A 15,279-nucleotide genomic window follows, 5' to 3' on the forward strand; every position below is an offset into this window, starting at 1 on the left:
CAGTCATTAGCTTTCTTTTTTTTTTTAAACAATATTTGCAGCTGAAGGGCACAGAATAAAGACCCATCTGGGCCACGAAGCAAGTGCTGTCATGTGTCATGAGAGTCACAGCCTGGTGCCAAACATCACCACTGTTCTGCAGCTGCTGGTGCTCATGATCACAAATGGCACAATGCACTGCTATATGAGCAGTCACAAAGAGAAGAAAGGTCAACCGGATTAACTCTTCTCACCAAGTGATGGTGGCTTACCCAACTCTATAGCCTTTTACTTTTATATCTGTGGAAGAACACTCCAGAAGGCTTTTGGAAGTACATACACCTGCAGATAGTAAGAAAAAAGTTTCCTCTGGCTTCTTGAGAATACATAACTTTTCTGGGCTTAGGATATTCGAAGTGCTTGAATCTTCTCCTATAAGGAGACCCAATCAGAGAATCTTACTGACATTCAGCAGATTTCCATTTCCCTGGAAAAATAACAACCCCCAGAACAAACACAGGAAGTGAAAACTGTAGTCTTTCAAACCCTGACATGCTTAACTAGAGAACAAGATTCCTCCTTTCTTACGAAAGTCTGCCACCTCTGGCAATTTTTTTTCCTCTAACATCAAGATAACAGATAAATCAAAGAGCAGTTTATAGAGCAAGGAGCACTTCAAAGGGCTAAACAATTAATTTCTTCTGTTTTGATAATGAGATACATAAATACACTCAAGAAACAGAATACCTGCCACAAAAAAGAACTCTAGTTAAAAGGCAACAAGGACATGCACACGCACATACACACACAATCAAAAACATACATTCCCTCAATATTTCTGCAGAACAGAATATAGCTGTTTGCTGAAGAAAAATGCACATACTGAAAGTCATGCTGCTGCACAGGCTTGGCTTGTTTGTGACAGAAAAAATGCTTCAACAAAGCAAAGTGAGCATGAATTTTCTGAATTCAACAGGACTTCTACCTCAACTTTGGTATCAAAGGCTTAGAAGCATCCTGAGAAGTTTGTGCTACAAACATGAAAGGAGGTAAGACTTTAGCATAAGACTAAAATATCATACATTTAAGACTCCTCCTACCAAAATAAGGTCGAGGCAAAAGGAGGGGGAGGAAAACCCAGTGCTACTAATGTAGTGTACTTCATTTTCTATCAACATTTCCTTCTAAGCATGCAATGTAAAACACCCAGCTAATGCACCAAGAAACCTGCAGCATTCACCTGACACAATGTAACAGGCTGCACAAAAAGGTCAGTGAAACATCACACAATTATAACTGTATTGCTTCCATTTCTAGAACCAGCACAGTCTGTGGCAAACTCTCATTAGGTACCACGAAGCACTGTTCCAAACATGTCATAATTCCCAAATAGCTTTTTCTGCTTTTTTTTTTTTTAAATCTTTTTTTTTTCTGCTTTTGGTGAATCCTCCTCCCCAGTCTCTAATGAGACTTGTTCCAGTTCAGTTGCAAAATAGTTCTCTTAAAGCTCAAGATAAGCACAAGACTGGGCTCTTCTAAGTCAGCCCATTGCTTAGAAAATAATATTAATTAACCTAAAAAAAAAAAAAAAAAGAGAGAAAAGAAAAAACAAACTTGAAGGACAATGACAAATTACATTGAATTCTGCATGCTTCACAAGAATCACATTCTCCTTTGACCTAAGCAAACAACATCTTAATTCCTTTAGGAGCTTTAGGCACATAGGCAGATTAAATATGTACTAATTGCAACAGTAACAGTATATTCGTCTGCTTTAAGAGATGGAGAACTTCTAGCTAATGTCCTTATTTTATGAGGCAAACGTGCACACATACCTTGTTTCTATAAAATTTCCCCTCTAACTTCAGAACAGCTGTTAATTTCTATCATCTATGCAGGAACGTGAAATAATGTACGTATCTTCTGCTGCCACAGTCTATTGCGGCATTATATACATTGTACCACCATATTGTTACATACAATTTTCTTTAGCAGCAGTTTTTCAGGGATGTTCAGATTAGATACAAGTGCAATACGTAGTCCATTGATAATAACAATAAATCAATAATCACATGCAGCCTATTGACACTGATGACCACTGCCAGAAATTCTACTGTACAGTTTCAGTAGTGACATCAATGCAAAGATTTTCCCTTTTCTAAATAGGGAAGTTACTCATGTTTATCTACAGAACAATTAATGCTTTAGACAACAAGTGATCTCACAGAACAACAACAACAAAATAGAGAGCCAAGATACCTGCTCAGAGTCAGGCCTATTCTGTGCCCACAAGGTAATCACTATCAGATTTCTTACAGCACAGCCCAGTGCTCGATTTATTCATATTCATAAATTCACACAACGATTCAAGTTGGAAGGAACATTTGCATATGAGCCTGTATCCAGCGCAAACCCTCACTCACAGCAAAGCTCTAATGATACTTGCTCAGATACTTCTCCAGTCAACTCCTGAACACTTCCAAAGATGCAGATTCCATTGCCTCTCTGGGCAACTTATTCCAGTATTTCGGTACACACAGGGTAAAAACAACCACCACAAATGTATTTGGTTTATGTAGCAAGGTTTTGGTAGTTCAGGGCTGCAGGGGTGGCCTCTGTTAGAAGAATCCAGAAGCTGGCCTGTGATAGATAAGGCTCTGAACAGGACCCGCTGCTGCCCAGAGCCAAGCCAATAAGCAACATTGTTTGTGCCTCCATGACAGCATTTTTAAGAAAGGGAAATGCCATTCAACAGCAACTGGGAAAGACGAGTGAAAAACAGCCTTGCAGACAAGGTCAGTGAAGAAGGAAGAGGTGGTCCAGGCACCAGAGCAGAAGTTCCCCTGCAGCTTGTGAAGAGAACCATGGTAGAGCAGGTTGTCCCCCTGCAGCCCATGGTGCACCACGGTGGAGCAGATTTTCATGCTGCAGCCCGTGGAGGAGCCCACAGTGGAGAATGTGGATCTGACCTGAAGGAAGCGGTGGCCTGTGGAGAGTCCCCCCCACCGGGGGAACCACGCTGAAGCAGTTTGCTCCTGGTGGATGGACCCTGTGGTATGGACCCATATCTGGAGCAGTTCTTGAAAACCTGCTGCCTGTGGGAAGCCCAGTGGGAGGACCAGTTCAGGAAGGACAGCATCCCGAGGGAGGGACCCTATGTTGAAACAGGGGGAGAGTGACTGTGAAGGAGCAGCAGGGACAAAGTGTTATGGACTGACTGCAGCCCCCATTCCCTTGTTCCCTTGCACCACTCAGGGGGAAGAGGTGGAAGAGGGTGGGTGGAGGGAAGTTTTTTGTTTGGTTGGTTTTGTTTGGTTGTTTCTCACTGCTCTAGCTTATTAGTAATTGGTTTTATTGTGCTCCCTACACTGAGTCTGTTTTGCCCATGACGACAATTGTTGAGTGATCTCCCTGTCCTTATCTCAACTCTTGAGCCCCTTTTCATCATGTTTTCTCCCCTTTTCCCTTTGAGGAGGGGGAGTAAGAGAGCAGTGGTGGTGGAGCTCAGCTGCCCAGCTGAGCAAAACCACCACAACAACCAACAACTTAAAGATGGAGTCAGACTCTGCACATCCTCCAAGCAGGTGGCTATAGACTGCAATAATATCTTCCTGTAGCTTTCTCCAAGCTGAACAGGCCCATTTCTCTCCACCTCTCCTCATGTGTCACGTGCTCCAGGCCCCTGACCATTGTGGTGGCCCTGCGCTGGGCCGGTTCCAGTATATCAATCACCTTCTTGCACCAGGGAGCTCCAGACTGGACACAGCACTCCAGATACGGTCTCACAAGTGCTGAATAGAAAAGAATCACTTCCATGGACCAGCTGGCTATACCACTTACTCAGGCAGCCCTAGATGCATCTGCCCTTCCTTGCTGCAAAATCTCACTTGCTGCAAGGACTGCTGCTGACTCTTGTTCAACTGGCTGTCCGTCATAACCTCTAGATCCTTTCCTGCAGAGCTGCTTCAGGGCCTATTAAACCCTGGTCTGTTGTGTTGCACAAGGTTATTCCATCTGAGATCCAGGACTTCACATTTACTTCTGCTCAACTGCACAAGGCTTGTTTCTTGCCTGTTTCTATAGTCTGACAAGGTCCCTCTGAATAGTACCTCTGTCCTCCAGTACATTGACCACTCCTCCCAGTTTGGCATCCATCAGTCTCAAACTTGTTGAGAGAGCACTTTGTCCCACCTTCCTGGGGGGACACCAGTTACTGGCTGACAGCTGGACTTTGCACCACTGATCACATCCCTGAGCCCAACAGTCCAGCCTATTTCCCACACACCTTAGGGGCCACTTATCTAGCCCGTATCTCCCTAGTTTGGTGATAAGCAGACTGGCTCCAAGGCCTTGTACCTTGCCGATAACATCAGGGTATACTACACCTCTTGTCCACAGTGCTAGTCATTGCTTTCATCACAAAAAGCAACAAGGTCAATCAGCCGTTGACTTGCCCTTAGCAAGTATGGCCTTGCCACGTTAGCTGCTGCAAATCACCCTCTTGTCCTTTGTGGGTTTAGAAAGATTCGTTTCACAGCCTCCACAGGGACTGAGGTTATGCTGACTGGCCTATAGTTACCTGGATGCAGTTACCTGCTTGCTCTTCTTGAGGATGTGTGTGACTTTTGTCTTTTTCTAGTCACTGAAGCCTCCCCCGGTCTCCATGGCCTTCTGAAGACAATAGAGAGCTAACTGTTTTTCCTCACCATGTTCCTTCATGCACAGTCTATATTCATCCCACATAGCCTCTCCCTCCTTCCACCTCCTGTGCACTTCCTTTCTGTGTCTGAGCTCAGTCACAAGTTCCATATGCATCCATGCTGACCAGTTGCCATGCTTCCTCAGTTGCCTCACATTGGAATGAACCATTCCTGTGCTCTGAGGAAGCAATCTTGAAGACCAACCATCTTTCTTGGGCCCCTTTGCCCTCCAGGGCAGTTTCCTGTAGGAAACTGAACAGGTCAGAAACCTTTCTGCTGAAGTCCAAGGTTGTAATTTTGCTGTTCATGTTGCCCACTCCTCCCAGGTTATTAAAATTTCTGGTTAACTGGTTACTGCAGCAATGGCTGTCTCAGCTCTTACATCTTAAATTTCTACTTCAATGCATGGAAAACAAGGGAACAAGTCTATACTGATGTTTAACAATCTAGTAAATGTGTGCTTGTTAATGTTAATTTTGTATCTAACAGATTAACAGATTTGTATCTAACAGATGTTAATTTTGTATCTAACAGATTTCATGTATCTGTTTTTATAAGTGAGTAACAGATATATTGTACCACCATTTGTAATTACATATTAAAATATGTCTGACTAGCAAAAACAAGAAGAAAAAAAAGAAAAAAAAAAAAACAACTACAAAATGGGACCTAATTGTGTGGACCTACTTCTACACTAAACCAATAAAAAGTCTCTGTCATTCACAATTAGCAATAAATGTAATAAATCTGCTGTACAAGATATGAAGCTGTATGGTACTGTGTATCACACTGTAGCTATGTGACACTGTGTATCACTCAGTATTCTGTATCAACTGGAAATGAATCACCTCTAGTCATAAAAACATAAAGTTTGGAATAGACCTCCAAAATGATCTGGTCCAACCATTCCCCTACCCCTACTACACATCACCTACTAAACCATGTCTCTGTGTACCACATCCTTAAACATCCCCAACTTCCAACACCTTCAATCACCTCCCCGGGCAACACATTCCAATGCCTGACCACTCCTTCTGAGAAGAAATGTCTCAGAATGTCCAACCTAAACCTCCCCTGGCGCAACTTGAGGCCACGCCCTTTTGTCCTATTGCTAATTACCTGGAAGAAGAGGCCAACCCCCAGCTCCACACAACTTCCTTTCAGGTAGTTGTAGAGAGCAATAAGGTCTCCCCTGAGCCTCCTCTTCTCCAGACTAAACAACCCCAGGTCCCTCAGCTGCTCCTTGTTAGACTTATGGTCCAGACCCTTTACCAGCTTTGCTGTCCTTTTCTGAACAAGGTCTAGGGCCTCAATGTCTTTCTTGTAGTGATGGGCCCAAAACTGAATACAGTATTTAAGGCGTGGCCTCGCTAGAGCAGAGTACAGGGGGACAACCACCTCCCTGGTCCTGCTGGTTATACTATTCCTGATACAAGCCAGGATACCGTTGGCCTTCTTGGACACCAGGGCATACCGCTGTCTCATGTTAAGGTGAGGATTGACTAACACACCCAGATCCTTTTCCTCTGTACAGTTTTCCAGCCACTCTGCCCCAAGCCTGTAGCATTGCATGGGGTTGTTGTGACCAAAGTGCAGGACCTGGCACTTAGCCACATTGAACCTCATCCCATTGGCCTCTGCCCATTGATCAAGACTGTTCAGATCCCTCTGCAGGGCCTTCCTGCCCTCGGGTTGATTGACACTTACCCACAACTTGGTGTCATCTGCAAACTTACTGAGGGTGCATTCACTTCCCTCATCCAAACGATCAATAAAGATATTAATGAGGATATGCCCTAACACTGACAGCTGGGGAACACCATTCATGACCGGTCGTTGGCTGGATTTCACTCCATTCACTGCCACTCTGGGCCTATCTGTCCAGCCAGGTTTTAACCCAGCAAAGAGTACACCTGCCCAAACCATGGGATGCCAGCTTGCCCTGAAGAATAATGTGGGAGACCATGTCAAAGATTTTGCTGAGGTCTAGGTAGTCATAGAAGGAGATGTGGCTGGTCAGGCAGGACTTGCTTTTCATGAAGCCAGGTTGACTAGGCCTGATCCCTGGTTATCCCGCATATGTGTATGCTGTGTGATTGCATTCAAGATGGCCTGTTCCATCACGTTTCCTGGCACCAAGGTCAGAGTGACAGGCCTGTAGTTCCCCAGGTCCTCCTTACTACACTTCTTATAGATGGGCATCACATTACCAAGTCTCCAGTCATCCGGGACCTCTCCAGTCGACCACAGCTGCTGATAGATGATGGAAAGTGGCTCAGCAATCACGTCCGCTAGCTCCCTCATCACCCTCGGATGGATCCAATATAACCCCATGAACTTGTGACAGTACAGGTAGAGCAGGAGATCTCTAGTGTATCTGTAGGCTTTCTTGTGATATATACTCACACATAAGAGTGTTCTTAAAATCATTATCAGCATACAACAGTATGTCTACAAAACTTACCCATTTTCCATGCACATAGTAAGGCTGCATAATGAAAAGTCAACCTAAATCCATCTCTTTATTCTTATAAATGATCACTATTTTCAGAATATACGTCTCTTGGGGTGGGGGAACAGAACTGCTGTTTTGCTTTTAAATTAAAAGAAGCCTCTCAAGGATAAACTTCAAAAGGCAACATTACTTGTGGCTTCTTGGACAAGAAGGAAATTGAATGTTAATTACTAAGAAAATACAATGATGTGGTTAAGATTGTTTTCTGTTGTAGCATACCTATTTTTCTACTTATAACTGCATTACTTCACAATTTGGTTGGAAGGGAGAGATTTATTATCACGGATAATGTTCTGCATACCATTCTGTAGCGACTTAAAAATTATTTCCTGATGCAGGCCTTTTACAGTACACAAGTTAACCATGCTGCCTACTTCTGACACAATTTGGATTCTTCGTCAGTACTAAAATAATCTTTCCAGTATGGCAGTAAAAAAACTTACAATTATAATGTGCTTCATCTACATATAAAGACGAATTCATACATATTTACATATAAGTTTTTAAATGGGCATCAAAAATCTGTTAAATACAAATTACTTTAGGAGAGACACTTGTTTTGAGTGAATGCACGTGAATGCAAGTAGTAGTTCTTTTAAATATGTGAAGAAAGCAAGAAGTATCAGTACCATTAAATACAGAGACAATTAATTATATTAGCTATATAACAATATTATAGTCAACAAATGGTGGAGTATGTACATATTTTTGCCAACAGTTATCTTGCCATCTGTTTAGTGCCAACGTTATCCATATTAATTCTTCTATAGCCTTGCAGCAATGGTGAACTCCTGCTGATTAAGACCCAACAGATCTCAGGTTGAAGCACTCCTGTAGAGACCTGACAGATCCAGACTGTGGGAACTAGACCGAACAGCTGACTGTCCAAGATGTACTAAGCACAGAATGTGGGTGGGACTGTTCAGAAGTCAGGTCACAATAAAATGTGTTGTGAAGATTCTCCATGGGAACAAACACTTCCTTTCTGAAAAAGATGGAGGAGTGTTTTCTGGACTTTAGAACACATGGCTTCCTCAGCAACAAGAAAACATATCAAAGCAACCTAAGAAACTATAAATGGAATCTAAGAGGACAATTATGCTTCCACTTGATCTTTTACTGAAGATATTTTTAGAGGGTGGGGAGTAAGGTATATTTGTAAAGCTTTTGTAGATTAACCAACCTTCAATAACAATCCAGTACAGAAATTAAAAAAAAAAAAAAATTGTTTAAGATTTAACACATAGTAACATCAAAACAAACAAATGTTTCCATGGAGACATCTACCTAAATAAATGCTCACAAAGGATCCAAGGAATGACGTCACCCAGGCCTGCCTGCAACCATAGTAACATACCAGTATAAACAGAAATATTTTGATTTTTCTATCTAATAGTGTCATAGAATTAGTAGTTTTAATACATTGCTTAAACCATTTTTTGCAGTGCTGAGTGGTAACACTTCTAAAATAAGAGCAGAGGCATTTATGTAATAGCTATTACCATATTAACTACATCCAGTAAGTGGAATATGTGTATGGCATAGCTAACATACCAAACTCCCCAGAGCAGTTGTTGACACCAACAAAGAAATTTAAGTTCCTAAAGCAACGTGCTAGAATGCTTGTCAGAGATCAGTAACATCTATTCTGCTTGTATATTCTGATTTCCTTAAAATAAAATAAATAAAATAAAATAAATCCTAGATTGTTGTGTTGTGTCTCACTGTCTTGCTAGATTAACAAGAGAGCAGACACATGTTGTTCATACCAAATGCAGATTTTTTCTGTGTCCTTCTGTGTCACCAATGAACTTGCTTTCTCTTAGGCACCAAGGTTCACTAAACTCATACTGTAAGCACACTACAAGAAGCATGGACTACAAGCTTTTGCAACTCTGGAACAGAAGCATAACAGAAACAGTCAATTAATGAAGAAATTTTCCAAGATAGCAGGAATAGTTTCATCTACTATAAAAATAATTGTGGAATTACCATTCCCATGAAAAACATCCACTTCTAAATGGTACTGTATATCTGCGAGTTGTGTCTCCAAATTCAGTATACCCAGATCACATTATCACTCCAAATATGCCAACTAGAAAGGACAGATTTCTTTGTAAAGTTCAGACATGAACATATGTGGAAAAATGCATGCTTGGAGTGCGCTAATACTACTAAGATATTTATAATACATTGTTGCAGAAGCCTCATCTATAGGGAAATTGCAGTTATCATTACAAAAAGGGTGCAATATTATTTTTGGTCCTGTCATTAAAATTTCACATCCAGTAATCTGTAAAATGTTTCCTTCTAATAGAATATGAATGTGAATTATTCTTGTCTTCATGTATGGCAGTGAAGTTAGAGACCTTTTAAAAGATTACTTGCTATATTTTAATGCTTTTTTTTCTTAATGAGCAGGTTTCTCAGAAGAGGGGTTACTTCATTTTTGCCATTTAAAAAACTATCCTGATACAAAACAGCAAAAAAGACTTTTGCATAAGCAAGAAGATAGCTTTGAAATGAAAATGTAGCCTGCAACCATACTGTTGGTGTTTTATGCAGTCAAATGTACATACGAAGAAAGAGTCCAACAACTCAAGTTTTGATTACAAAACTATAAACCACAGTGAGGAAAGCTTACTGCACAGTAGTATTTACATTCATGCAAATTCTTGTTGCATCATCTATAATATATTTCATCCCATTATACGAAATAAAACTTTGTAATTCACTCCTCACAATTTCTTCTGCTTTTGCATGTTCAACATGCACAGAAAAGTAATACTGTTATACAATGAGATGTCTTTATCATATGTTTTTATAACCTTAATAATAATAATCTAGTTTTCCAGTTCTTATAGAAAAGGCAAATTCCATTCCAGCCAAAACTAAGACAATAGTTAATTTTCTTCCTAGTTGCTGGTATGGTGCTGTGGTTTGCATTAGGATGAGAGTAATGCTGATAACATGCTGAAGTTTTACTTGTTGCAAAGCAGTTCTTACACTCAAGGACTTTATAGCTTCTCACACCTCCTTGCCAGCAATGAAGCTGAGGGTGCACAAGAAGCAGGGAGAGAACACAGCCAGGACAGCTGACACAAACTGGCCAAAGGAATATTCCATACCATATGACATCATGTGGAACAATAAAAGTAGGGGGAGTTGGTCAGGGAGGAGGGCTGCCACTGTGCAGGGAGTGGTTGGTGAGGGCAGTGAGCAGTTGAATTGTGTATCACTTGTTGCATATCACTTGTTTGTATATTCTTTTGTTATTGTTGTTATTATTTTCCCTTCCTTCTCTGTCCTAGTAAACTGTTTTTATCTCAACGCAGGAGTTTTACTTCTCCCCTCCCTCCCCCCTCCCAATTCTGTCCACCAGCCCACTGCAAGGGAGAAGTGAGTGAAAGGCTATGTGATGCTTAGCTGCTTGTCGGGTTAAACAACAGCAATTACCCCAGCTGTACTAATACAGTCCAAATATTTGACATAGATATAGGTGTTTTCTTTCTGAACTCTACAAATGCAATTTATAAATATTCTTCCATGTGGTGACTCTCTGAAGTGGGCTTTGGCTTTTCATTTCAAGTAATTCCACTGCAAAATTCACTGCTGCTTAATATTTCTTGTGTTTTATAAGCTGACAATAGTAAGTTTTTAAAATAGAACACCAAACAAACAAACAAAAAAAAGCAGAAATGCAGAAGGAGATATAAAAGATATATATTGAAAGCAATTTTAAACACAGCAATTTATATTAAAATTCATTAAACTGGAAGGATTTTTGAGTTCCTTAAGAACATAGAAATTACTGTTAAACAAAAATACTTAGGGGGAAGAAAAAAGCAGAACTACACCCAGTTAACTTCTTACCAAACAACATTTCTAGAAATTTTTCTTTCATGTTTACTATTCTGCATTTTTTGCACCAGACCATTCCTTCTTCTTATCCTAAAGTATATACAAATGTTGCGCTTATATGAAGGCCTCTGGTGGACCTTTTATGGAAGATAAATACACAAATTATACCTTATTCTGACCTGACATGCTCATGCAGAGGGAAAACAGCACTCTACACTCATTTCCTTACTTGTTAGAAAGGTTAATTAGAATTTCCTCAACCTTTATAACAATATAAACTTAACCTTAATTGAACTAAGTTCTGAAAGACAGACACTCAGTCCCAGATTTGCAGAAATACCACAGTATTACCACAGACTTGTGATAACTTTCAGAAGCTTTCTTCACCTATTTTGCAGGTGGTGGGGAACAGGGTATTGAATCTGCTAAAATGTTCCTTACTTCTCAGGACTGAACTGATAAAATCTCTCCAGCAGCAGAGAAAGTTACCAATTAGTGAATAAAATATCTTTCAGGAACTCTTACGTAAACTTAGTAGTTACTAATTTCCAGAAATAATCTTTACCCTGACTATCAGAAACACATCCTTCCTACCGATTACTTTGCCAGCAGAACAATACATTAAGCCTGGGGAAGTTAGAAAGATGACAAACAGGGGCTTTATACATAGTCACAGTACTTCATAAATCCAAAGAAAAATTCTACTATATTAATTATTTTGTAGTGTTCAAAGAAAATGTGTCACTGTCATGCACTACAGCTATAGCTGGCTAGAAAATAAGCCCTGCTAAATGCACTGCTTTCCCAGTCTAAGACCCAACAAAAAAACTGTTTGGAAATTCTACCATATGCTAGATAGCAATTTAGTATAACAAAACATTTCTTCTCATCTATGGACTGTGTTCTCTGGCCAGATTACAACTTTCAAGATCCACAACCATCTTCTCACTGAACCACTACAGTTGACTATAAAAATCCTAGGTCAAAGTCTATCTTGGCAGATGCAGCGTAGCTAACAAACCTAAAAAGCAGCAGTGAAACACAAAACCTTCAGATACCCATAAGCATAAATTTTAATGAGGCAGAGAAGCAGTACTCTGTACTTTCTGGGGTGTTGGAAATTCTTTTACGGTGTTTAATGCTCTCCATTCAATATGGATGGTTAAAAAAAAACCAAACTTGTGTAGTCAAAAAAAAATCAAAAGGAAAACAAGAACAGCAAAAAACAAAAACAAAACCAAAAACAACTAGTACTCTGCTGTGGAAAAGAACCTTGCATAATGGAAGTAAGGAGTTTATCAAAAAAGGCCTGCTCACAACATGAACTCCAAAAATGCTTTACACCTTAGGGTTAAACATGAAGCCAAAGAGTAAGAAAAGAAAAGTAGTTGTCTGAGCATTCTCAAGAAACCCAGTATACTCAGCGTATAGTTATAAGCCATCTAAGTTACAGCATATTAATCACTGCTTGAGCAACTAAACCCATTAAATCTTTCCTTTTTAAAACTTAAAATACTATATGGGGAAAAAAATCGTCTCAAGTAAGGATTGCCAACATATGCTCTTAAGAACATAAATTTTAAAAAAGAACAAAAGAGAGACGATCCTAACAAATATAGCAAATCTCAGATATTGTCAGCTTCCCCATCGATCAGTAATGCAATATTCATTTTTTAAAAAAAAGAAGTATATAAGTTATTTGATACATGTAAGTGTACATATAAGGAAAGAACAAGTAATTAATAAAGAATTAAGGTAAATGAAAAAGCATTTTTATTTTCTAACTACTAAATACTGGATGGAGAGAGGAAAAGATAGCATATTTCTTCTGACAGAAATGTCAGCTCTTCACAGTTATCACTGAAGAAAGTTCTTTGACACGGTTTCCCGTAGGATCCTACTGGACAAAATGTCCAGCATACAACTTAACAAAAACATCATACAATGGGTGAGCAATTGGCTGACGGGCAGGGCTCAAAGGGTTGTGGTAAACGGGGCCACATCTGGCTGGTGGATGGTCACTAGTGGGGTCCCTCAAGGCTCCATTTTAGGGCCAGTCCTCTTCAATGTCTTTATAAATGATTTGCATGTAGGACTAGAAGGTATTTTCAGCAAATTTACCAATTACACCAAACTTGGAGGAGCTGTGGACTCTGATGAGGGTGGCAAGGCCTTGCAGAGAGATCTGGACAGATTGGAGAGCTGTGCAATCACCAACCGCATGAAGTTTAACAAAGGCAAGTGCTGGGTCCTGCACCTGGGATGGGGCAACCCTGGCTATATGTACAGACTGGGTGACAAGACACTGGAGAGCAGCCCTGCAGAGAGAGATCTGGGGGTTGTGGTTGGCAGCAAGTTGAATATGAGCCAGCAGTCAAATATGGCAGCCAGGAAGGCCAATGGTATCCTGGAATGCATCAAGCACAGCATCGCTAGACAGTCAAGGGAGGTGCTTGTCCCAGTCTAAGCTGCGATGGTGCAGTCTCACCTTGAGTACTGCGTGCAGTTCTGGGCACCACAGTACAAAAAGGACATTAAACTGTTGGAGAGTGTCCACAGTAGGGCTATGAAGATGGTGAAGGGACTAGAGGGGAAGACATATGAGGAGCGGCTGAGGGCACTGGGCCTGTTCAGCCTGGAGAAGAGGAGGCTGAGGGGAATCTCATCACGGTCTACAACTTCCTCGTGAGGAGGAGTGGAGAGGCAAGTGACCTATTCTCTGTAAACACCAATGATAGGACCCGCAGGAATGGTGTTAAGCTGAGGCAGGGGAAGTTTAGGCTGGACATCAGGAAGAGGTTCTTCACCGAGAGGGTGCTTGCACACTGAAACAGGCTCCCCAGGGACATAGTCACTGCACCAACCCTGTCTGAATTTAAAAAACGATTGGACTGTGCACTTAGTCACATGCTCTAAACTTTTGGGCAGACCTGTGTGGTGCCAGGAGTTGGACTTGATGATCCTTATGGGTCCCTTCCAACTCCGGATATTCTATGATTCTGAAAAACTGCTGAAAAGGCATATCGCACAGAGGCAAAGACAAGAACCTCTGAGCTAAGCAGAGAAATCTGAACAATGGCAAAGGGATACACTGAGATTACCCTTCACCCTCAGGTCCCTACCACCTCACAATTCACTCCTGCAGAATTGAACTGGATTCATTCTACCCCAGCAGACATCAAAATTAATACTTCTTTAAATCAGCTAATCTTGCACAATTATTTTTTTTAAACACGTACCACAGAGTTACACTATCACTAACTTTCCCAGACATCAGTTTAAGAAATTTGAATGAGGATTTATTTTCTGTGATGAAAGAGAAATTTTTAAGCTGGTGAAAGCCAAAGAGAACTTGAAAATAAATGCCATCATTGTTCATTACAGGTCAAGAAAGAAATAAACAACCCTCAAAGCTCAACATCCATTTCAAATAAGCTAGCTCACTGATAGTACATGCAGCTTCCAAAAAATACACACAGGGACTCAAAGAAAAAGTGGACTAATATGAAAATGAGAAGGTTGGTGTATTCCAATATATAGTGTTTTCAATTACCCACATAAGACCCTTCATTAAAGAAAGAAAATAAGAAAAATATAAAAAGTAATGTCATGCTAGCTGTGCATATTACACTGAACAACCTGTAAAGATGAAGGTCCTTTTATTCTCTGACTTTGTGCTTTGATGCACTCTGAAAGGTCAGGGCTTCTAGCAAGTGTTCCCAACTATTCTTTTAAGCAACTCAGTTTGCATGCCCTCTCTCCAGCATTACACCATGACAGTGGAGAGCACAAACTAAATAGAAGTTGCCACAAGCTACAAGTATGGTAAAGGGACCTTCTTTAATACATATCCCTAAATGCAATGAGGTGTGGAAGAATTTAAATAGTCACTGTGGTAACAAAAAACAGGTAAGACAAGGTTATCAGATCCCATATTAGGACCTACGAAGATGAAAATGACCCAATTCAGACAAAAAGGGAAAGGGAGATAAAAAGTGAGAACAAAAAATCATTTGGCATTTCATACAGAATATATTGGAATAGCTGAATGTCCTCCTCCCTTTGATTTTAGCAGTTTCTGGATAAAGCCATGCTTGATCAATTTGGAGAAAAACTTTTAGTAAAGCTCCACTTTCTCAAAAAGAATAAACTGAGGCCACTGAAATAATAATAATCAACTACTCACAGCCAGTGCATCACAAATTTGCCATCAGTTTGGTGTGG

The 15,279-nt window shown here is 40.5% G+C and overlaps 1 protein-coding gene across 1 annotated transcript in view; it reads right to left on the minus strand.

Moving 5' to 3' along the window:
* TPPP (tubulin polymerization promoting protein) overlaps positions 1 to 15,279 on the minus strand; it is an 80,938-nt gene that overhangs the window by 30,646 nt on the left and 35,013 nt on the right. The window lies entirely within an intron of this gene.

This window comes from Aythya ferina (genome assembly GCF_964211825.1).
Source record: "Aythya ferina genome assembly, chromosome: 2".
Classification (NCBI taxonomy): domain Eukaryota; kingdom Metazoa; phylum Chordata; class Aves; order Anseriformes; family Anatidae; genus Aythya; species Aythya ferina.